This window comes from Mauremys reevesii, linkage group 3 (genome assembly GCF_016161935.1).
Source record: "Mauremys reevesii isolate NIE-2019 linkage group 3, ASM1616193v1, whole genome shotgun sequence".
Taxonomy (NCBI): Eukaryota; Metazoa; Chordata; order Testudines; family Geoemydidae; genus Mauremys; species Mauremys reevesii.
This window is the reverse complement of record NC_052625.1, coordinates 173,426,370-173,448,821: the sequence shown is the minus strand read 5'-3', so window position 1 is coordinate 173,448,821 and position 22,452 is coordinate 173,426,370. Positions and strand designations below refer to the sequence as shown.

At 39.9% G+C, this 22,452-nt stretch overlaps 1 protein-coding gene across 7 annotated transcripts in view; it reads left to right on the top strand.

The window, feature by feature from the left end:
• Positions 1-22,452, top strand: part of MYT1L (myelin transcription factor 1 like) — a 369,230-nt gene that overhangs the window by 99,779 nt on the left and 246,999 nt on the right. For 4 of the 7 annotated variants that reach the window (XM_039531760.1, XM_039531764.1, XM_039531761.1 and 1 more), the window contains exon 2: positions 3,145-3,259. The gene's annotated coding sequence lies outside the window, so the exon portion shown is untranslated. Of the gene's footprint in view, positions 1-2,391; positions 2,484-3,144; positions 3,260-22,452 lie in introns of all 7 variants that reach the window. The other 3 variants (XM_039531757.1, XM_039531758.1, XM_039531759.1) reach the window with 1 other exon arrangement.

Sequence of the window (22,452 nt, the reverse complement as noted above, 5' to 3'; positions counted from 1 at the left end):
GCACACAACCCACTCAGGTATAGCAGGGATCCACATGAGATCTGTGTGCTACTGAACATATTCTGTTTGTTGCTTTGTTTCCTTCCTTCCTTCCTTCTCTTGATGAGTAATGAAACCTGCAGCTCCTATTGACTTCAGTGGGAATTGCAGCTCGTCAGCATTAATCAGGATGTGGCCCTTTCAAGGGAGGTTTTCAAGGCCCATTGAGCCCTGGGGCTTGTGCCACTATTTAAAAAAAAAAATCTCTTGCTTGTAACAATAGATATCAAGTCCCAGTGTTTTCACCATACTTAGGTTATCACATCTCAGAAGCCAAGTCACTTAGTCTCGCCTTAAACATGCCTTTCTTAAGAGGTAGACAGTACAGATGGTCACTGCACTATAGGACACATTCTACCCTTACTTTTACACGAGAAACCTCTGTTTCTACCTCTGCAGAACTAATTTAAATTGCGTTTAGGTCACTGGAATGAGTGTTCAGTTCAGGATCAGAAAGCATTAAAAATGTATGTGCCAAGTTTTCAAAATTGCCATGCACAGTTGCCCACCTACACTTGTATGAGTGTTCACCAAGCTGGCATCTAGGCATGTACTCGAATAATTATTTCCGCAGGGAAATACTTGCTCTGCACACACAGTTAAAGCAACTGCACATGCAAATATAGATAGTCCCTTTGAGATAAGGCTTGAAAATGTGTGGCCAAGTACACAAAAGTCAGTGTTATGAGCCCCTTAGCTTCATGAAAACTAAATTTAAACTATGGTTTGATTTTCAAAGATGTTAGTGACTTAAGCAGCAGTCATGAGAGCTTAGTGCCTTTGAAAATGAGGCAATATTTTAAGAAAAAGGAAAAAAAGGGGTTTTGTTTTTAAAAGCAAGCAGTGAATTCTGTTTTATTGATCATGTGAATGATTATTTATATTTGTAATGGAAAGAAAACCCTTTTGGGATCAGTTTTTGCTTATGAGGGATACTGAGAGTGAAAGAGAGAAAGTGAATACTCATATGTTAAATTTTGCTGCAGAAGTCAAAGTTTAGCTGTCTGCTTTCTGCTTGAGTTGTCAGTAGAAATGAATAATGGATGTCATAGGGGGGTTGCCTTTACACTGCTATGGTTACAGTCGCTAGCTTTGGTGCTGAAGTGGAGGCACGACAAAAAGGGAAATTAATTCACAGCATAAACTCTGTAACGCCTGATCAGAAGTTGTAAATGATAAATATGCATTTCCTATATAAACAAAAATAAAAAAGTAGACAATACAAGCCATTTCATCGAGTTTCAATACTGCATTTATTGTATAAATATATTTTTTACCATGAGTTGAGAATATAATTGGACTCATATGGCATGGTATTGTCATTCTCAGCATAGCACCACATCAGTTAAAAACAAAAAGCCATATTAGGCTGAATCCTGTGTACATTACTCTGCCTTTACTTAGAGAAGACTCTCACTAAGGTGAATGTGTGAAGGCTGAGTCAGGTCGTCATCAAGGCATTGTTATATGCAAGAGATTTTAAACCTCTCTTTCTTAATGCAGTAAACAAAAATGTTGAAATTAACAGTATTTTTATTTTTTAACAAAATATAGCTAAATGCTCAGGTTAATTTTCTACCCCAAAATGACGTTTTAAAAATATCCTGTGAGTCAAGACTTTAGGGATCTCATAAATAGTCCTTGCTCTCATGAGTAATGCCGAATATTCAATTGAGCTACTTATCTGACTGATTATTTGTGGGATCAGGCCTTTAAAATGTAATTGCACTTATGAAGTAAATGCTGACTCTTTTGTGAATAGGACTTTCCCCCTGAGTGAAACGACAGAACCTTTCCATTTATATATATTCCTCATTTTTAAAGCACTATGAGTCTTCTGTTTGTTGTTATTTTTGCAACTCCCCCCACCAATAGGGAAATACCAAAGCTTGTTTTTACTATATTTTATATGCAACCTGTTTTGTTTATGAAAGAGTATTTTATCTTAGTTTAAGTCCCAGCTTTTAAGCTCTTCGAATATTACCTTGACTGAGAAGGAATATATAAGAAGTCTAGTACAGTATCTTTTAGAGGATTTATGGTAATACTGCTGAATTTAGCTGATCATAAACAGCATGGTGAGCCCCTTAGGGTCTCTTCATTTTCCTGACACACTCCACTGCTGCCCCATTAACACTTCGTCTGTTATTGCCATATACTCAATTTAATGAGTATCTTTGAATTTGGAGCCCTACACAAGAAACAATAGCTGAAACAACTGATGCACCTACTATAGCTTTCAATACAGTTTCTAATTCCTTCTCCTAGCTTTAGGGTTTTTTTAAGCAAAATGAGTAAGTTTTTAATCTTCAGCAATATTTCATTATATCATGAGTTTTTCTTTAATTACAGGAGACAGTAATGCCAAACAATGAATAATCGCTTCAAACATGACACTATATCTGCATTATAGCTGAACACATACTGAACATATGCTAGAGAAGGTATTTTCTTATCTTAAAATTAGTCCTATTAACAATAAATCTTTAATGTGAAAAAGATTACTAGAGTTATATTGTCAAAACAGAATATTATAGTGATACTAAGAAAACTCTAAAAACAACAGCGTTTGAGTCTGATTTCTGGTACCAGTGTGAATCCAAGTAACTTGTGTAAAAGGTAGAATCTGGCTTATGACATTATTAGATTTGATTTTATAAAACTGAATTTATCACACTGTTCTAAGTGCAACACATGTATAATTAACAGTACAATAAGCAATTAACACTTTTTCAGATAAAGGACTCTCCAAGATTTAAAGCCTCAAATGCATTATAGGATTTAAATCCAATATTTTAATTTTTGTACTGGTTACTAACTGATCAGTTAAAGCAGTAAAATATTACAAAAGTCACCTTACATCCTTAATTTTACCAGGTGGTCATTACGGGGCACAATAAAAGGCTTGAATAATTGAATAAATGTTTAGACCATTTTTATTCCAGTAAATTATCTGCAGAAATCAGTTATCTATATTAAAAATGTATTCTAATGTGTATTTATTATAAACTTTAGTTTAAAAGATAAAAAACACACGAGATTATCTGTTGTTTTTTTTTAAGCTTGCTGCCTTTTAGTGGAGTGTTGTTGTTTTTTTTCTTTTAGAAAATGAATCTGGAGGAAAATTGGTGAATCCAATCCAGTGGACCTACAAGCACCCTGACAGGCTCAGAAAGCAGAGTCTGGACCAAAGAGCAATTACCCCACCAAACGATTTCAGGTACAATTGACCTAAATATACCACTCTCTTAAGATTAGTGACAAGAGTTCATTTCCTGTAGTGCTTTTCCCATTTGCTACTCCTGGTAACCACTGTGATCTTATCTGCCTGGTGCTTCATGACTTCTGGGATGCAGTTAAGAGTTCTGTTGTGCATTCTCTTTAAACAGACAACTCATGCTAAAAAGAGCCATTTGCAGTAAATTAGGTGATGCATATATTGTTCTTGCTGCTGAAGTTATATAGAGCAGGAAGGAGTGCCTGAATCCTTGTGGACCTGACTGCAATATAATTCTTTGATCTGTCAAATAAAAAAAGTGGTGCTAGTTATCCTAAAACAGACTCAGATTTAAAAAAAAAAATAGAACTGAGGATTCAACTTGCAGCAATGAATGGTTAGTAGTGTTTGCTAATTGTGTTCTTTTTATATTTATCAAAAGTGACCTTCTTTAATGTCATTTCATTTCGAGCCTTCAGACAATCCATGCAGTTTTCCCATGGAAGCAAAAAGTCAATCCACTCTTCTAACTTAGTTTATGAATATACATGGATGCAACTGAACTGAAGTTAGACCCTGGTAATGTTACAGTATATTGCAATATTGGCACTTTAGGCGTCAGTTTTTAAAATCTGTACCTCTGGACTTGTGCAAAATGCCAAATAAATCATCATCCCCCTGATATGGAATATGGAGAAATATATGACAATCCCTTTGGAGTTCATTGGGGAAAAGAAAGTCCTAATTATTTTGTCTACAACCTACCCCAATTGTCTTTGTTATTAGTGAAATCCCTGGTGTATATGGAAATTTGAGAAGTTAGTGTCAAGTTCCATGCACTTCAGCTTTTTGAGGGCTGCCTATGTACAAAGTTTTATGAAGAAGGTCACAATTGTTCTAATTATTTTCTTGTGTATTGGTTATGTTTTCCCAAGAGAACACCACAATACTCATGTGCTTTATATGGGGAAAATACTCTGTTAATAGTGCTTTTCCCAGAGCTGTAAAAAGACCTCCTCCCCTGGTGTGTGTTAGAGGCCTCACAGTTTACTTGGAAACAGAGTAATGTTTATGCTTATAAATTCAGTTGGTTTTGTCTGATGCCAGTGGGCAACCCTGGTGAACTTAGGGAAATACTTCCAGGACTCTTGAAAAAAACCAAGAGAACTGTAAACATCATTGAAGTTTGTGAATTTCAAATTAAGCAGAAGAGGTGTTACATATTTTAACTTTGTAAAGAATGTATATAAGAATGATACTTGCCACTGCTATAGTGCTTTTTATCCATTGCTCCTGTGGCCCTCTACCAAGAAGTGTAAGTGTTGTTATCCCTATTTTACAGATGGGAAACTGAGGCACAGAAAGATGAGAGGTGGGATTCTCAAGGGGGACTTAGGCACTACAATTCTTTCCCCTGTTTAACTTTTAGCCCAGTGCTTAGGGCACTCAAGTAGGATACAGGAGATCTGAATTCAATTCTCACTGCCACCTAATGTGGAGAAGGGATTTTAACTTGTCTCCCACATCCCAGGTGAATACTCTAAGCACTGGGCAATAGGATATGGTGCGGTGGAGGTTTCTCACTTTCCTGTTTAAGCTCTTCCATTTTTCATAAAGTACTTAAATATACATTGGGCCAGAGCAAGAATGAGAATGACTCAATAGGCCAGTGGTTAAGGCCCTCACCAGAAAGGGAGGACACCGGGCTCCAGTTCTCCTACTTCAATAACAATTGAATTATTTATATACAGTAGAACAGCTTCAATGGGAGAGACTGAGAGAGACCTTCCCAGCGTATGCCACAGCCCAGTGTTTAGGGCTCTCTTTTGGGAAGCAGTGCTCTAACAATTGGGCTGAAAGTTTGAGGGGGTAACCACCTCCTCCTCCAGTCTTTTTGTGAGGGTTTAGACTTGCTATGAGCACACCTACTGGATTGGACCCCAAAGGGAAGACAGGCGGCGGGAACACCTATTTCGTGAATCCCACTGGGGCTGAGGCATGCGCTAGGTATTAAGCTATTAAGCAGAATTAGGACTGATGTGTCTGGGCCCATGTGGCCAGGTGCTGAAATTTAGAAAGCTAGGGACTTTAGGCATCTCCAGGGTTAGGTGGCAGCTGAGTGGACTTTAAAATGGCAGTTAAGTGCCTACATCCCACTTGTGAATCCCACTCTTAGTGACTTACCCAAGGTCATATAGTAGGTGAATGGCAGAACTAGGGATAGAATCTATGTGTCCCAACCTACATTGTGGTATCTTACCCACTAGAACAAACTTAAATAGGGTTTATGTTTACAGGAGGGTCCTATTAATTAGAGTAATGTTTATTAGAGTAATTTGAATAAATAAGCAAAGTAGCTGCCCCTCTGTACTGTGCTCTAGCTAGGCTTCAGTTGAAGTATGATCAGTTTTGTACTCCACATTTTAAAAAAATATATGGATGCAATGGAGGGAATTTAGAGGAAGGCAACCAACTACCAATAAATAACTAAAGTTTGGAATATAAAAACTTTAGGGAAAGGTTAGGAGAACTGGATTATTACAGCCTAGAGAAAAGACAAATTAAATAAAAATGGATCAATTATTTCTATTAGTCAGTGAGAAGAGAACAAGTGGTAATGGGATTAAGTTAGAGCAAGAAAAATTTAGATTAAATATTGGGAAAAATGTACCTTGTGAATTTTCCTCCCATCTACACTGGTATACTGGGGATACACAGCATATCAGAGAGGAAAATTTACCCTTTAGAATGTAACCATAAGAAGAGTCAGGCAGTGGAACAGGCTGCGAAAGCGTGACTAAACTAGTCAAGGCATGACTAACCACTCACTTTGTCAGGATGGGTGAGGACAGAAGTGCTCTTTAGATTGCAAGTGGTCTGTGTCGTCCATCGTGGTGGTCTCCTGAATTAAACATTCTGAGAACCAAGCAATGAGAGACTGTGCATTGGAAAGTTTGGTGGGTTCATGAGGGGATCTCTCTGTTTCAAAGATCCGCAGAATAAAAGCTCTAGAAAACCACTGGTTTAAGGAGTGAAGGAATTAATCATGCCACAACACTGAGAAGACCTGAAGAAGAGCTCTGTGTGGCTTACAAGCTTCTCTCTCTCACCATCAGGACTTGGTACAATAAAAGACATCTCACCCACTTTATCTCTATAACTCCAAGGGACAGACTAGATGACTCACAAGCAGTTGCTTTTGGCTCAAATGAGGTTGTATTGAAATATTTATGTTTTTTTTCCCCCAGTGTCTCAAACTTGCTTTCTGTATTTTACAAATGGAGCAGGTTCAGCTTGTCTCTTATTGACTCTGTAATAATTTTACAAGGGCCCAACCCTGCAACAACCCCACAGAAATATCAGTTGTTATATTTTTGCCTGAGTAAATAGCACTGCAGTAAAACCTGATCTCTGCAGTGCTACGTCAGACACCCATTTTGTCATAAAAATTGTTTTTAAGTTAAAAATATTTATGACACTTGAATACAAACAATGGATACATAAATACACAAATGAACAATAGGCTAGAATGGGAAAATAAATCAATTTAAAATTTAAGAATCGGCTCCTGCAAACCATTCTCACACAAGTACTTCTTACAAATGTAGCAGCCCATTTGAGGAATGCTCACTAAATAATGGGGACCTTATTTTGAAGCTTATATTAGGGCCCATCTTGCAAGATGCTAAGCTAAGTACCTCCTGAAAAGTGCTGACATCTATATATCCTTTGATGATAATGCTCAGGAGGTGCTCAGCTCCTTATGGAATTATGTTCTTTAGAAACTAAAGTCATGATGGTAGGAACTGTGGGCCAGCTACAGTCCCTCTCCCTTCCCACTCCAGCTACATCCCCTTTGTACTGCCACAAAATGGCAAGAGACCATCAATATCATATAGACTCTTTCAGTCAAGTAATTATAATAGTCAACTACCAATCGCAGTATCTATACATATTGGTGTACATTCTCACTTTGTGGATTCCGTTCTCCTCCCTTTGAAGTCAATGGGAGTTTAGTCAGTTTTCAGTAACTTCAGATATTTCATTAATAATCCAATCATCATCATTCTTCACTTCCCTCCTCCGCAGGGATGAAGGGTGTGTACACCTCAATCACACCATGTATGTATATGGATAGTGATAGAAAAGTACGGCGGTAGAAATCAAAATATTGCATTGAGTTAGGTTAGCCAGATTCTTGCAAATATACTATCACGATGACAGGTTCACATTAGCTGTTGGCAGGATGAGATAAGTCTTCTTAATATCACCTTCTAAAAAAAGTGAGCGTTTAGTAATCAAAGCATCACACATTTCTAAATTTAGTGTTTATATATAACCACTGTAAATTTTAGTAGAGGAAATCATGATATAAAAACTGTATTTCTTTCTCTCTCTAAATTTCATTGGTTGCAAAAATGAGACACCAGGCTCTTTAAATTATAGTTCATAGACACCATCTCTGCTCCCATGGACAGGCATAGCTGTTTAGATCACATGAGCTAGTCAACTGTGATTGATCACAGGCTGCTGCTGCTGTTAGCAGGCTAAAGAGAGCAGTTATGTTGAAGCTAAAAACGTCAGGGAAGGGTCATATATACCAATAAGAATTAGAAAAGAAAATGTTTCTAGTGTTTTCAAGGATAGACAGCTCAGCCTGCTAGAAAATGTAATCTTTAAATCATCCTGAAAATTGTGTGGGATATAAAATCAAATTAAACCCAATATCAAAGGGTATGTTGCCTCACTGCATCTGGAGATATGTGTAAATTCCCACATATCCAGCTGAGAGCATAGCCCAAGAATATATTTTTAAGAACGCTGATGATGATAGTGCTGATATTTTACACAACACACACTTAGCATATTTTTCAGTGATTTTTTTTATTTTAAAAAGAAGAGATGAAAATTATTTAGGTTAGCCAGATCCATACAGTTTCATAATCTCTGTCCAATCAGCTCTTGCAACGTGATCAGACAGCATGCATTACACTATCCTCAAAGGACTCTTCTACTTTTATAAACATATTATTTGTATTATATTGATTTTTCAGTGAACAAAAAAATGCACATTTTAATTGCACTTCAGGTGAACCATCTCATGCTGCATTACTACTGCACCCAATACGTTTATTACAGTCACAGCAAATATAACAGACCTGTTCCAAGACATATCAAAGTCAATGGAAAGACTCCCATTGATTTAATGGGCTTTATCAAGATGTTCAAGGAATGCAGGATCAGGTCCATAATATATTGTTGACACACTAGAAAATTCATGTTAGTAGAATGTGGGACAACTCTCACTTATCAGAGACACCTTTTCCTGAGGAGCTCCTGGATCTATCATACTGGGAGGCCCAACACCCTCTCCCTCTGCCCTCCACACCATAGTCCCAGAATCCACTGACTTTTAACTAATCACATTACTAGCTTTTAAATACAATATCTCACGACGGTCTGCATGTGCCTCCTAAACAATTTCAGTAACATAGCCTTGTGATTTCATTTCTCAGTCCCCAATCCCTGCTAGTAACTACAGAAATAAAGAAAAAGAGAATTAATTTACACTAGTAGAATAATACAAAATTGGTTTGCCTTCATCATTATTATTAGCATCAGAGTTTCACTCAGACCCCTGAAGGACACTGCTGTGCGAAGTGTGAGCAAATGGGTCTCATAAAACAGATATCTGTTCAGCTTCTTTGCTGTGGTCCTTTGCTTCACTTATCATCCACCAGCCGATTCAATGGGTGATCAGGGGAAGAAGAATATTGTTTGTTTATTTACTAAATTAAATCTAAAATTAACAAGTGAAGGCCAGTATAAAATACTTGAAGATAGAATTGGACTTTTACACACACAGGGGGAAAAAAACGTTTGTAAAACCCCAGAGCTCCACACACCAACCAGCCTTTGTCAGTTTCCTACTTGGGACTCTGGGTAGCACAGGAATCACAGCCTGGAGTAAGCAGGATGGTAGTGAGGCTAGAAAGTGCCAAAACATGCTGTTTCATGACCCACTAGAAAGATGCCAAAAATAATCTCAAACATACTTTAATAAAGAAATGCAGAAAACCAGAATTTGTAAATATGGGAGGCTGCATTGTCTCAAGTAGAGCAGGAAACTTAAAGCCAGGCCACCTGGGTTCTAATCTCTGCTCTGCCACAAAATTATTGTTGTTGATGTGGACAAGTTGCTTTGGCCAAGATCCATATTTAGGCATCTGAATAAATGGCCTGATTTCCATAAGTACCTACCACTCCCAACTGCCATTGATTCCTCTTATTTAAATGAGGATTTAGGTACCTAACATTAGACACCCTAGTTGCTTGCAAATGTTGGTCTTAATTTCTCTGTGCCTCAATTTCCTGATCAGTCAAATAATAAGTATAATACTTATCCACTTTTATTTAAAGTGCTTTGAAATCGTTGTATGAAAAGTGCTATATTAGTGCAAAGTAGCTAATTTTATCCTACTGTTAAGGGTAAAGGCAAATTCACAGTGCTGGAGCATGTTTGTTTCTTTGGTCTGAAAGCAATTTGCTATAGATAAAGTGTGATTCGGATGTCTGTGTTAAGTAGTTGTATTTAGCTTTAAAGATAGTGATACTGGATGTGTGCTAAGTGAACTAGAACTTCCAAAATGCACTGCAAAATTATCAGGATCACTGAAGCACGATTGCTACTGTGTGTTTAGTCTGTAAAATAAGATTAGTGAAATAAAATATATGGCTGAAACTGAGATGTAAAGGCACAGGAATGGGAATAAGAAAATAGGTGTGAAATTTTATTCCGAGTTAAGTATATTATTTAAATTTGAAATCCCTTTGACATTGTGGCACGTTTGCATGTCTTCTATTGAGTATGTTATTGTTTGAGATAGTTAAAAGTTGCTAAGAAGTAAGGGGCTGCAAATCTGACAGAGGAGTGATGATTGTTGCAGACTGCAGAAATCCAAAGAAAAGCCAGTGTGAAGAAAAAATCAGGGTGAAAAGATATTGCTATGGCAACCAGTATTTTTTGCTTAAAAGTGCATATGAAAACAAAGCCGAGGTATCCCCAGTTTAAAAGGCAACATACAGTACATGATGCAAACAGACAAGACAACAATTTAACCTTCTGGAGTCTGTGGACATCTGTATACAGTACGTGCTCCCAAGCAACCACTCAGCTGGCTCTGTGGAAAATGTCAGTGTTCTTTATATGAATAAGAGATGGAAAAGCCTTGTAATATTAGGTCATTCTACCCATCCCTCCATGAGCAACATACATACTTTTGCTGCCCTTATGCACACTTTTGTATGCAGTGTTGTTGTAGTCATGTAGGTCCCAGAATATTAGAGAGCAGGAGCGGCGCCAGGGTTTCTGGCGCCCTAGGCAGAATTTTGGGGGGGAGCATTTTGTGCGCTCCCCACGGGGCACGCGGGAGCTTCCGGTTCCGCTCCCATTGCGCCGCCGAAGAAGGACCCTCCGCCGAAATGCTCCAGGCCGCTGCCGCTCGATTGCCTGCCGCTGTTTTCCGCGGCACGTCAGCAGAAGGTCCTTCTTCTAGTTCCACTCCCGTCGCGTCGCCGAAGCTCCCGTGCGCCCCATGGGAAGCGCACAAAATGCCGCCACCTGAATCCTGGCGCCCTAGGCAACTGCCTAGGGTCGCCTAATGGAAGCGCTGGCCTTGTTAGAGAGGCAAAGTGTGTGAGGTAATATATTGTATGGGACCAACGTCTATTGATGAGAGAGACAAGGTTTTGAGCGTACACAGAGCAGTGACACTTTGAGTTATTTTTCCAGACCTGAAGAAAAGCTCTGTGTAAGCTTGAAAGCTTGTCTTTCTCATCAGCAGACGTTGGTCCAATAAAAGATACTACCTCACCCACTTGTCTCTCTTATGCACATTTGTCCATTTAAACTCAAATTGAAAAACAATCTTTTACAATTTATATTTACCTCAAACATGACTAAACAACAAAGTTAAAAAAGTAGTTAAAGGCAATTTAAAAACTGGAAGTTAAATTCCACTGAGGAAAATAGAAAGGAACATAAACTCTGGCAAGTCAAGTGTAAAAGTATAATTAGACAGGCCAAAAAAGAATTTGAAGAGCAAATAGCCAGACTTAAAAAAACTAACAGCAAAAAAAATTTTCAAGTACAGCCGAAGCAGGAAGCCTATCAAATCATCAGTGAGGCCACTGGACAATCGAGGTACTAAAGGAGCACTCAAGGAAGATAAGGCCATTGTGGAGAAGCTATATGAATTATTTGAATCAGTGTTCACTGCAGAGAATGTGAGGGAGATTCCCATACCTGAGCCATTCTTTTAAGGTGACAAATCTGAGGAAATGTCCCTGATTGAGGTGTCTGTAGAGTAGGTTTTCGAACAAACGGATAAATTAAACCGTATAAGTCACCAGGACCAGATGTTGTTCCTCCAAGAATTCTGAAGGAACTCAAATATCAAATTGTAGAACTAATAAGTGTGGTATGTAACCTATTATTTAAACCAGCTTCTGTATCAGATGACTGGAGGATAGCTAATGTGACACCATTTATTTTAAAAAGCTCCAGAGGTGATCCTAGCAATTACAGGCTGGTAAGCCTGACTTCAGTACCAAGCAAAGTGGTTGAAACTATAGTAAAGAACAGAATTATCAGACACATAGATGCACATGATTTGTTGGGGGAAGAGTCAACATGTTTTTTGTAAAGGGAAATCAGGCCTTACCAATAGATTAGAATTCTTTGAGGGGGTCAACAAATATATGGACAAGGGTGGTCCAGTGGACATAGTGTACTTGGACTTTCAGAAATCTTTTGATAAGGTCCCTCATCAAAGATTCTTTAGCAAACTAAGCAGTCATGGGATACGAGGGAAGATCTTCACAGGAATCAGTAACTGGTTAAAAGACAGGAAACAAAAGCTAGGAATAAAAGGTCAGTTTTCAGAATAGAGAGAGGTAAATAGCAGGTTCCCCGAAGGGGACCTGTGCTGTTCAACATATTCATAAATGAACTGGAAAGAGGGGTGAACAGGAAGGTGGCAAAATTTGCAGATGATAGAAAATTACTCAAGGTAGTAGTAAATTACTCAAAGCAGACTGAAGAGTTACAAAGAGATCTCCTGGGGTGAAAGTAATATAAAATTATTACCGGTACAGGGACCTGGAGCAGGCCCCCAGAAAGGGCGTGGCCTCAGGTGGAAGGGGTGGAGCTGGGGAGGTCAACCTCCCCCAGCCAGCCCATTTGCGCTGCCTGGCCTACGCCGGCCGGGGCTCCGTTGGCGATTTAAAAGGGCCTGGGGCTCCGGCCTCTGCTGCAGTAGTGGCCCTTTTAAATTGCCGGCCCCAGGGCAGCTGCTCTTTTTGCCCCCCTCACCCCCAGTTTGGAAGCCTGGAGGGGGGGCAAAATGAAATGTTTCAGTACAAGAATATATTTCATTTGGACTGAAAATGTCAAAATAAAACACTTCTCTATTTCCAAATAATTTTTTTTCAGAACTTTCCAATCTATGAAAAGTTTTGATATTTCAACTTTTCATCATCATTTGCGATGAAAACAATATTGAAATTCCAATATTTCCCATAAGATGGAAATTCATTTTGATTTTTGCTCAGCTCTAGTTTGGACTTACATTGGAGTTTTGTTTACCATAGAAAGTGGGGAATTTTCTTAATTTAGCTGGAGGATGATAAGGAGACTGGCAATAAATGCACCTGGTGTCAGAAGAAATACAACTGTGACATGAAACGGATCTGAAACAGTGACCACATCACCACAACATCAGGGAAAAGCTCTGTGACACAGGTACTAGTGATAAGATTCCTCAGATCTGCTCTCCTCCAGGGAAGGGATCATGGAGGAGGTAACATGCCTCATAATGCAATGCAGTGGCTGATAGTTGCCATCCAGGAACAGCAGCTGCTTGCTGCGGTCTACTTATAGTAGGCAACAATCTTAGGAAAGCAGTAATACAGGATCCAGTTTGTTCTGCTTTGGTTACTACAGAGCCAGCAGGAGGTCTGATTAGCTGTCCAGCAACGCAGCAGATGTTCCAATAGGGCCAGAAACAAAATCTGCTGTTTACCACAGCTCACCATGTGGTATGCTTTTTGGATCTCCAGAGGACAGCCTGAATTTTTGGCCTCTAGTAGACTTAACATCACATGCACCCCTCCATACAACTAGTTGAGAGCCCACTTAGAGGAAAGCGGGAAGTTCTGACAGTTTGCTTTAGGTGGAGAAAACACAAGCACCAAAGATAGGAGTGCCTCATCAGAGGGTGCGACTGTGATGCAGTTTGTAAACTGAGGGTCATGTGGTCTCGATGATATTTTTTGTCTGAATTCAGTTCTCAGCACTGGAGTATAGTATTTTGGATAACTATTGTAACATACCTGTAGAACCAGGCCAGGCCCAAGAACCCAAAGCCAAACAGTGGGAGGTGGAAACAGACCCATCTGCAGAAAGAGATGGATGACTTGACTGTAGGCTTGGATCCTCCAGATGCAGATAATTTCCAGTTTGGAGAATGAGCAGAAAGAGTTTGCATAGGTGGCTGGCAGAAAAGAAGAACCTCTTGATCAGATGAACAAAGAAGCAGAACTGTGCTGAAGTGAAGATGCAAGAGGAGGCAAAGATTGCCTTCCTAAACAGAACTCTGGTGGAGGAAGCTCTTGAGCAGAAGGTGGAGATGCAGCAGTTCAATAAACCACAACAGAGGTTGTGGACCTAGTGAGTCCCAAGGACAACACTGGGGGAAGCATTTATGAGATGGAGAAGTCCAAGTTTGCCCTGGAACAGCAAGTAGAGGAGATGAAGCAGAAAATGGATCCTGAGGCCAGCTAGTTCACAGAGGTTGATGAGGAGGGAATGTAGCTGTGCCCCCTGTTGCAGGAATAAGAGAGTCAGAGAAAAAGGGGGCCTGCCCAGCAGATGACCAAAGCTGAAAGGATCCTCAGTGAGAAGTTAGCTGCCTGTGGTGATGTCTCTCAGCTGAAGACAGAGGTAGAAATAGAGCTGTAAACTCAGGCAGAGGGGATCAAGCAGCAGCAGAAGTTGGCCCAGAAGGAGGCAGGTCATTTGTGAAAGCAGGTCAAAAAAGTTCAGCCAGTAGGTTGTGGAGTTCGTTCAGTGAATGTGACTATCTGTATCCTTCAGCATAAACAGAGGCTGCACACAAAACAGAATCTGCAGTTACGGCAATGCTCATGTAGGTAGCCACGAAACCAATGCTCTAATAAACAGGAAGGCCTGATTGACTTGGCCAATAAGGATTTGCTGCTTCTGAGAGAGCCAAGCACCAAGGCCTGTAAGAAAAAAAAAATCTAGCTGAGGAAAAGCACGACTTAGATTTCCAGGTGGCTATAACAGATGATGATGAATAGGAAGAACTTTGTATCCACCTTCAGAACATTCAAGGAACATGGGAAGAAAGGTCACAGTATGCCAGCTTGGAAGTAGGCTGGAGGAACTGTGAACAGAGACTTGGGATACACAAGGTAGATGGAAAATATGAGGCTCTTGCAGAACCTGTCCAATGTTTATTATGGTAGTGCCTAGGGAATAGATGTCCATTCAGGTCTAATTTTAAAGCCCAACCAGAACCTTATAACTCCACAGCTTACCCAAGACCGAGAGTGTCAAGTCATTTTCAGACCCAACCTGACCTGAACCCTACATTTCCCCCTTAACCTGTGTCAGCACTGCCGCTGCTGCCTTGTCCTTGAGTCTCAGCCTTATGGGGGGCTTACTGTGCTACCCTGCAATACAGCTCTGGCCGCCTCCTGCCCATGGGGTCAGCATGGGTGTGGCTGCATGTCGTGCTCCTGCTGGCCACTGCTGCCTTTGCACTGTGTGCTGTGGAGTGACAGGCACTGCGCCTCATCAGCACTCACTCTGCAGCACACCGTGAAGCGAGGTGGTCTTGGCTGAAAGGAGTGGGCCACGCAGTTGCAGCGAACCCACGGGCAGGAGCAGAGAGCAAACCCGAGAGCGTTGGGTTGTTTTCAGACCCTAATACTTGTATTCGGATCTCACTGAGTTTGGGTCAGGTTGCGAGGCTCCACTAGGGACCAAATGAGAATGGGGCCTCAGTGCTAGGCACTGTACAAACATGGAATAACACAGTCCCTGTCCCAAAGGGTTAACAATCCAATAGCACAGACACAGACAAGGTGAAAGGAGTAGAACACACAAGCAGAGTGAACAATCTGATGGCTGCAAAGATCATGTTAGTTCCATGATTTACTTATCTGATTGGTTTTGGGGTGGGTTTTGGGCTTGTCTACTCCCTTCAGTGGAGATACTACCTGCACTGATGGAAGGGGTTCTCCAGTTGGCATAGGTAATCCACTTCCCCAAGAGGCGGTAGCTAGTCTGACAGAAGAATTCTCCTATCAGCCTAGTGCTGTTTACAAGGGGATTTAGATTGTCTTAACAATACTGCTCAGGAGAGTGGATTTTTCACACCCCTGACAGACGTAGTTAAACCAACCTAATTTGCTAGTGTAGACCACACCTTAGTTAGGTGGGGATAAGGGAATGGAGAGGGCAGGAGAATCAGGACAGCTGAGGCTGAGATGAAGAGACTGTGTGGGAGGGGGCACAATGGCATTGGAGCTCATGCAGACAATCAGCACAGGGCCAGAGAAAATCCAGTCAAATATGTAGAAAATACTCCAGTGACATCATCAGTGTCCCTGGGTCCCTGCATGACCTGATTCTGCAGTTGCTCTGCTCGCTTGAGTGAGTGTCTGTCTGGCACCTCCCTGCATTTTCTGTCCCCAAGGCCATATGGCTGGGGAAAGAGGTGATGCTATATAAGGGTTCTCCTTGCACAGTTCTGGGTCCAGAGGTTTGGAGGCCCTGTCTGGGCCCCATTTTATCCTCTTTCCCCATCCCTCCACAATGCAGCAATACCTGCTTTAGCTACTGCTGTTGCTGATCTTATCAGCTTCTTTTGAACTGTTGTTTACCCCGAAAGGGATGGAATTTACCTGGTATAGGTTGAGGGTTAAAGCCACACCTGACAATGGAAAGAAGGTAAACCACTGTGACACAAAAGAAAACGGAGGCAGGATCCACAGAACCATAGGATGAGGTAAGATCTGTGTCAGTAGGCTTATAAAACATATTTGTAGTTACTTCCAGAATTCAAGATGACAGCATATAAGTATCATGTGAAGAAAGCTTACTTTATTCATTATTTTAAATGTGTAACAAATGCAAAGAGCAATCGTAGTTTGTCTGTCAGATTCTTGTTTTTTAGTTAATCTTTCAGGACAAAATATACTGTGGAATTTTGCTGAGATTAAATCTAACACGGTGCAACCTATATTGGGCCAAACCTGAATTGTTCACAAGCAAGCACACATGCAACCAAAGAAAATGTTTGATATTGATTAATCTAGTGTATAGTTTGATTCCTGTTGGTTTTGTCTGAACATCCCTCAAGGTCTCCTTGATTATTGGTCTGTCTCAGCACCATTCTTCAATAGTCTCATAGTAAAAAGGCCTAAGACTGGTTGATTCGATTCAAAACTGGCAGACTTCCCTCTTGTAATGTCACTATTAGCAAAACTGCAATTTCTCTGAATGGAGAAGAAAATGTTAGACCAAAGTAATTCTTTCCAGTCCTTCCCCTCCCATGTTTGGAAAGTTTTGTGAGCCTTGGCAATACTCTACTTGGTGAGAAGGTCAATCACTACACCTCCTGTAATCCATTCAGTGAGATAAACGTTTGAACTAAGGGCCAGATTTCAAAGGTATTTAAGCAGCTAAAGATGCAAATAGACGCTGGGTGGGATTTACAAAAGCAGCCAATCAGTTAAGTTGGCTAACTTCCATTGAAATATCAGTGGGAGTTCAGTGCCTAACTTGCTTAGGCATTTTATAAACCCCACTCTGCACATATTTATATCTTTAAGCACCTAAATGCCTTTGTACATCTAACCCTTAGTCTTATATTTAAAACTGAATTTTTTAAGCCGAGGAGATTTTGGATTCTTTAACAGTTACTGGTGAAAATGGTAAATTTTTAGCTGGATAACCCCTAGGGTGAGAGAGATATTCCACAGACTTCTTGAAGACTTTTGCAAATAAATTAATCATTCACTCCCCTTCAAAAATTTAATTTTTTAAATTTGGATTCAGCTCTCTTCCATTGGCTAGTCATAAGGCTTACATAGTGGGAGTACCTAGAAAAGATCTCAGTATTTTTTTCTGTATCCCCCAGTCTATCTGGCTAAACAACAGTAATGGGAAACATATTGGCTAGGCTGCAGGATAAAATTTTTCCTGGCTTCACTAATCCAGGCCCTGCCAAGCTCATTTTGGGCAGCAAAGCCACAGGCAATCCCTGGAATCTTATTAAATATAAATCAGCAGGCCAGTAACAAAACTGTAGAAGCACTGGTCATATTCATGAGGAGGACCACATGGAGTGGCTTTTAGGTTTGGAGAAAATGGACTAAGGGACAAATGTGACAGTGTGTAAAATTGCTTCCCAGGCTCCCCCCAACCCTCATCAAAGGAAAATGCTCTCTCTCTCTCTCTCTCTCTCTCCCCACATTGATGAGGTAGTTGCTGAAGTTGTCCATTTTTCACTTGATTTTTGATTCAATTTTAGTGGCCTGACTTTCAGAGGTGGTGAGCAATTTATTGAAGTTAACGGAAATAAGTTGTGTCCCATACTTCTGAAAAGTCAGACCATAAATTCCTTGCTAATCTTACTTAGTTTGAATTTATGAAACAACAATGACTTGCAATAGGAAGCACAATGTCACGATATATATGGATATTCTTTTTACTTTACCAGTATATCTGTTCCTAAGCTTATGACAGTACAGGAAAATCTGGATACAAACTATATTTAACACATAAACAAGTTGTCTTTTGAATTGACTCTGGATAGATAAAATACAGGGTGTTTGAAATTAAATATTCTATCAAATCTTACAGGGATCTTAAACTACTGACTATTAAACACAAAAGTTTTACATTTGAAAAAAAAAAGGTTGTAAAGTCCAAGCACTCTAAAGTCAGGAAACGCCAGAATTAAGGGTGCCCATGTTGCCCATTTTGTCCCCTTGTGCATGTGCATTATGATACAGTCTTTAATGACATGATTTACATACTATTTTTGTTACCGGACACCTGGCCTTATTCAGTTCACAGGATGGTTCTGCTCTGGGGATGAATCAAGGTTGTATTGTGAAGGAGACTTGTCTGTGGGACCTCTGCTTCATTTGTTGCAGAAGCTGAAAATAGTGTAGTGAAGGAGGCAGGGGATTGCAGGAAGAGAAAGGATAGTCTCATGGGAAAAGCAGTGGACAACTGGGTTCCATCCCTGCCTCTGCCACACAATTCCTGTTCTAGTTGTGGGGAAAAAATTGAAAACATGAACCCTTAAGGCTCAAAAACTCAGAGGGTAAATTACATTTTCTTTTTTCTTTCTTTCTTTTTTTATCTCGTGATTTTTAGGATCTGACTCACGATTTTGAACACTTGGGTTTGGGAATATTGTCGAAGCCCACCTACCGAGATCAATGAGAGCTTCACTTATATAGTTGAGATCAGAATTTGGCCCTTACATTTAAGGTACAAGGAGCCTCCTTGCTATCACTTGTATGGCCCAAGGTCTGGCAGAGTTGCCATTCCTTTGCCACACCTTCCCTTACTCTGGGCTAGCCCCAACAAGCTCTTTCTAGTCCATAATAATAATAAAAATAAAGGTAATAATAGGAGACATACCAATCTCCTAGAACTGGAAGGGACCTTGAAAGGTCATTGAGTCCAGCCCCCTGCCTTCACTAGCAGGACCAATTTTTGCCCCAGATCCCTAAGTGGCTCCCTCAAGGATTGAGCTCACAACCCTGGGTTTAGCAGGCCAATGCTCAAACCACTGAACTATCCCTCCCCTGTTTTATAAAGTACTTATATATTCTTTTTTGGGGGGAGGGTGTTTGGTTTTTTTGTTTAAAAAGCCTCACACCTAATTTTTTGGCCATTTGACCTGAGTCTAGAAAGATGATTGCTCTGATTAAGAAAGATGGACCTGATGCTGCAACTGTTACTCATGTGAGTAATTCTTCATTGGCTGTTCCATTCATCAGTGCCAAGGAACCTCTGAAATTCAGCAAACGCTGTCCTTGTATTTCCTGAAGACTTGGAAGACAGAAATATATTTTCAGTTCATAGTGTAGCTGTAGGATGCTTTGGGGTTAGTCCATCAAAAATGTTGTTTATCTGTTTTGTTTGAGTGATGCAAACATTTGTACTTGTGTTGCACACAAACTAAACTTAAGTTGGAGACAATAAAATAAAACACCCACCCGCATTTGGTTTTACCTTCATTCAAAGGGAGTATAGCAGTTGTGTTTTATTGGAGACATTTTCCATACCATGCATGCCTTTCGCTGTTCATGTATATGTATGGATTTAAACTTTTGCAAGGCAATTAATCTTTTTTAGTCTGATGCGGTGAGAATGATTCCATTGCATGATCAGGAGTCAGGAATTGATTACTGTGTTGTGAAGGGCAGAGGCCGCTAACTTCAGAAAACTGGCCTTTTTTTTTACCTAAATAAACAGTTGGGATTCTTTTTATGCTAGAGAATATGTAAGGTAGCATTTTAATAACTAATCTGTGTGCCATTCATTTAAGGTAATCATGAGCCAGTGGGATATCATTGAAAAGAAATCTTCACTGTACTACAATTGTTCCGACTCTGTTTTACAACTTTACTTTACAACAAAATTTACTTTTAAATATTGAGTCAGTAAAATACTTGCTGATATTCTATCTGCGATTACCAAACAATGTAGTTACCAAATCTGATCAGAGTCTGAGATTTAACATGTGTTTTGTTTTTAACTGCTTGAAAGAAAAATATTCTTCTTTACTTCTCAATTTATATGTTATGGGGTGGATCTATACTTAAAAGTTGCAGTAGCACAGAGAGGCAGTAGCTGAGTTGACAGGAGAAGTCCTTCCATCAACATAGCACAGTCTACATCGAGCATTAGGTTGATTTAACTGAGTCACTCAGGTGTGGATTTTTACACCTCTGAGTGATGTAGTTATACCAACCTAATTTGTCCTGAGCCCCACTCTAGTGTCGTGGCACAAAGTGAACAGAAACCAGCTGGATATCCCCAGCCCGAGGTTCCTCCCAAGGTGTAAAGCCAGCTCCAAACACCATTTCCCCTGCATATCCCAGTGGTTATAGTGTGGAGGGGATGAGGCTTGTGTGAACTGCACTCCAGTAATCCCCTGATAACTATAGTTCTTTGGTGGCTGCAGGCAGCTGGCATAGATATGAGCAACTCCTACACTGTTCTTAGCTGTGTCAACGTTGGTGCAGAACTGGCCCCAGAATCAGGGAGCTACCATCAATCCCTTGCAACCTCTCTGATGCATACAGCTAAGAATCTGGGTCCTATTTTTATTTATTTGTTCTTTTTGAAAATGGGCAAAAAGGAGTTTTTATATGGCATTGACATTATAAGAGCCCATACAGATTGAATGGAGAAGCCAATGAAATCCATCTATGAGAACAAAGATACCCATTAATTAATATATCAGGGACAATTAGACTTTCTGCTATAGTAGGAGTGCCAGTCTTTCCTTCTATTTTCTTCTTGAAAACAAACGTATTCTGCTGCTAACTGGGAAATTTCACATTCTGTTATTGATGTCATGGCACCAGTACCATATTTCCTTTCTAATGACATTCTAAGATGCTGGCAGAATTTGGGATTTTGATCCATGCTCACATCTCTATGTATTGTGTGCTAATAAGAACTGTCTCTTTGTTGGCAAACACTGAATAAAAATAGTCGTCTCACCTGAAAATTTGCCCAGGTTCCTTTTATTTATTTTTTTTTTAAAGAGGGACCTCTTACCTTGTATTTGAAATCTGAATTTATACCTAGATGGTCAGCTTTGTATAAGCAACAGTATTTGGGATGTCTTGACTGTTAGGATCTAGCAACTGAACGCAATAGTCTATGTCAGTAGTAGTTATTTTCCCCCTCGTGCATGTGATTCCCTTTGCTGATATGCTGCACTTTGGAAGAATAACTCCCCAGTGTAAAAATAAGATAAATCTGTATCATACATTTAAGAATAGAGGCATTAATTGTTATCCACAAGCCATCTTTACACTGACGACTGTTCTTTAGAAGCATATTTAAGATTACATGGACTCCTCGTCTGTAACATGCTTACGCATCTCTTAACTATTAATCATCATAAACCATACCTCGACATTAAGAGTGAACCAAATATTAAAAAATCATCATTAATTTACCCTGGTATGGCAGAGTTCTAAGTGTACCTTTTCCTATTTTTTTATGAGGAGCCTCTTGCTTTGGTATCTAGGTGCCAAAATTTTAAAAGTATTTACGCACCTAAAGAAGCAGATAGATGCCTAGTAGGATTTTTCAAAAAAGAGCATACTCAGGTAGGCATCTAATTCCTAACCTGCTTAGGCACTTTTGAAAAATCCCACTAGGTGCCTACCCTGCATTCTTAGGTCCCAAAATACCTTTGAAATTCTGGACCAAAGAGCCCAGGTTTCACACTAAGAGAGAACATAAATGGTAGTGTAAATTACAAATCATCATTAGCATAAGATGGTATAATTTATGGGCCCTAAAGGAAAGAACAGGTTTGGCAAATAAACTAACCTCAAGAGGCTTCCATTATCTTAAATTTTCTTACACCATCCTGAGGTTCCTTTTCCAGCTCTATCTTTGCCCTTCTGCTCCCCTCAGCCTATTAAACGTATATTCTCACATTCATATGAACTTACAACTATGGTGTAGCTTAACCAGCATTTATGATATCTCTGAATTTGGCTCTATAAGTGTTATCGTATGTGGTTGCACAATTAGATTAGTTCAGGATGGACCCTTCACATTAAATGTCTTTGCTTTGGTGTAGATGAATCAGTCCTGTAATGTAGCGTTTGTGCTGTCATATTAAAAGATGCAGTAAATGTTCATCCGCCCTGGAAGCTTGTATACTTGCGGCTGTTTACCTGGTATGTTCACTCTTCATCACAAGCTTGAATATGCTTCAGAGGATCAGGCTGAAGAACAAGCCTAGCAAAGTTAGATTATGCCAGCGATATCGTGGGAAATTTCAAATGTTTCCAAGTGCAGAAGCCAATGAAGCTGCTGAAACATAAGCAAA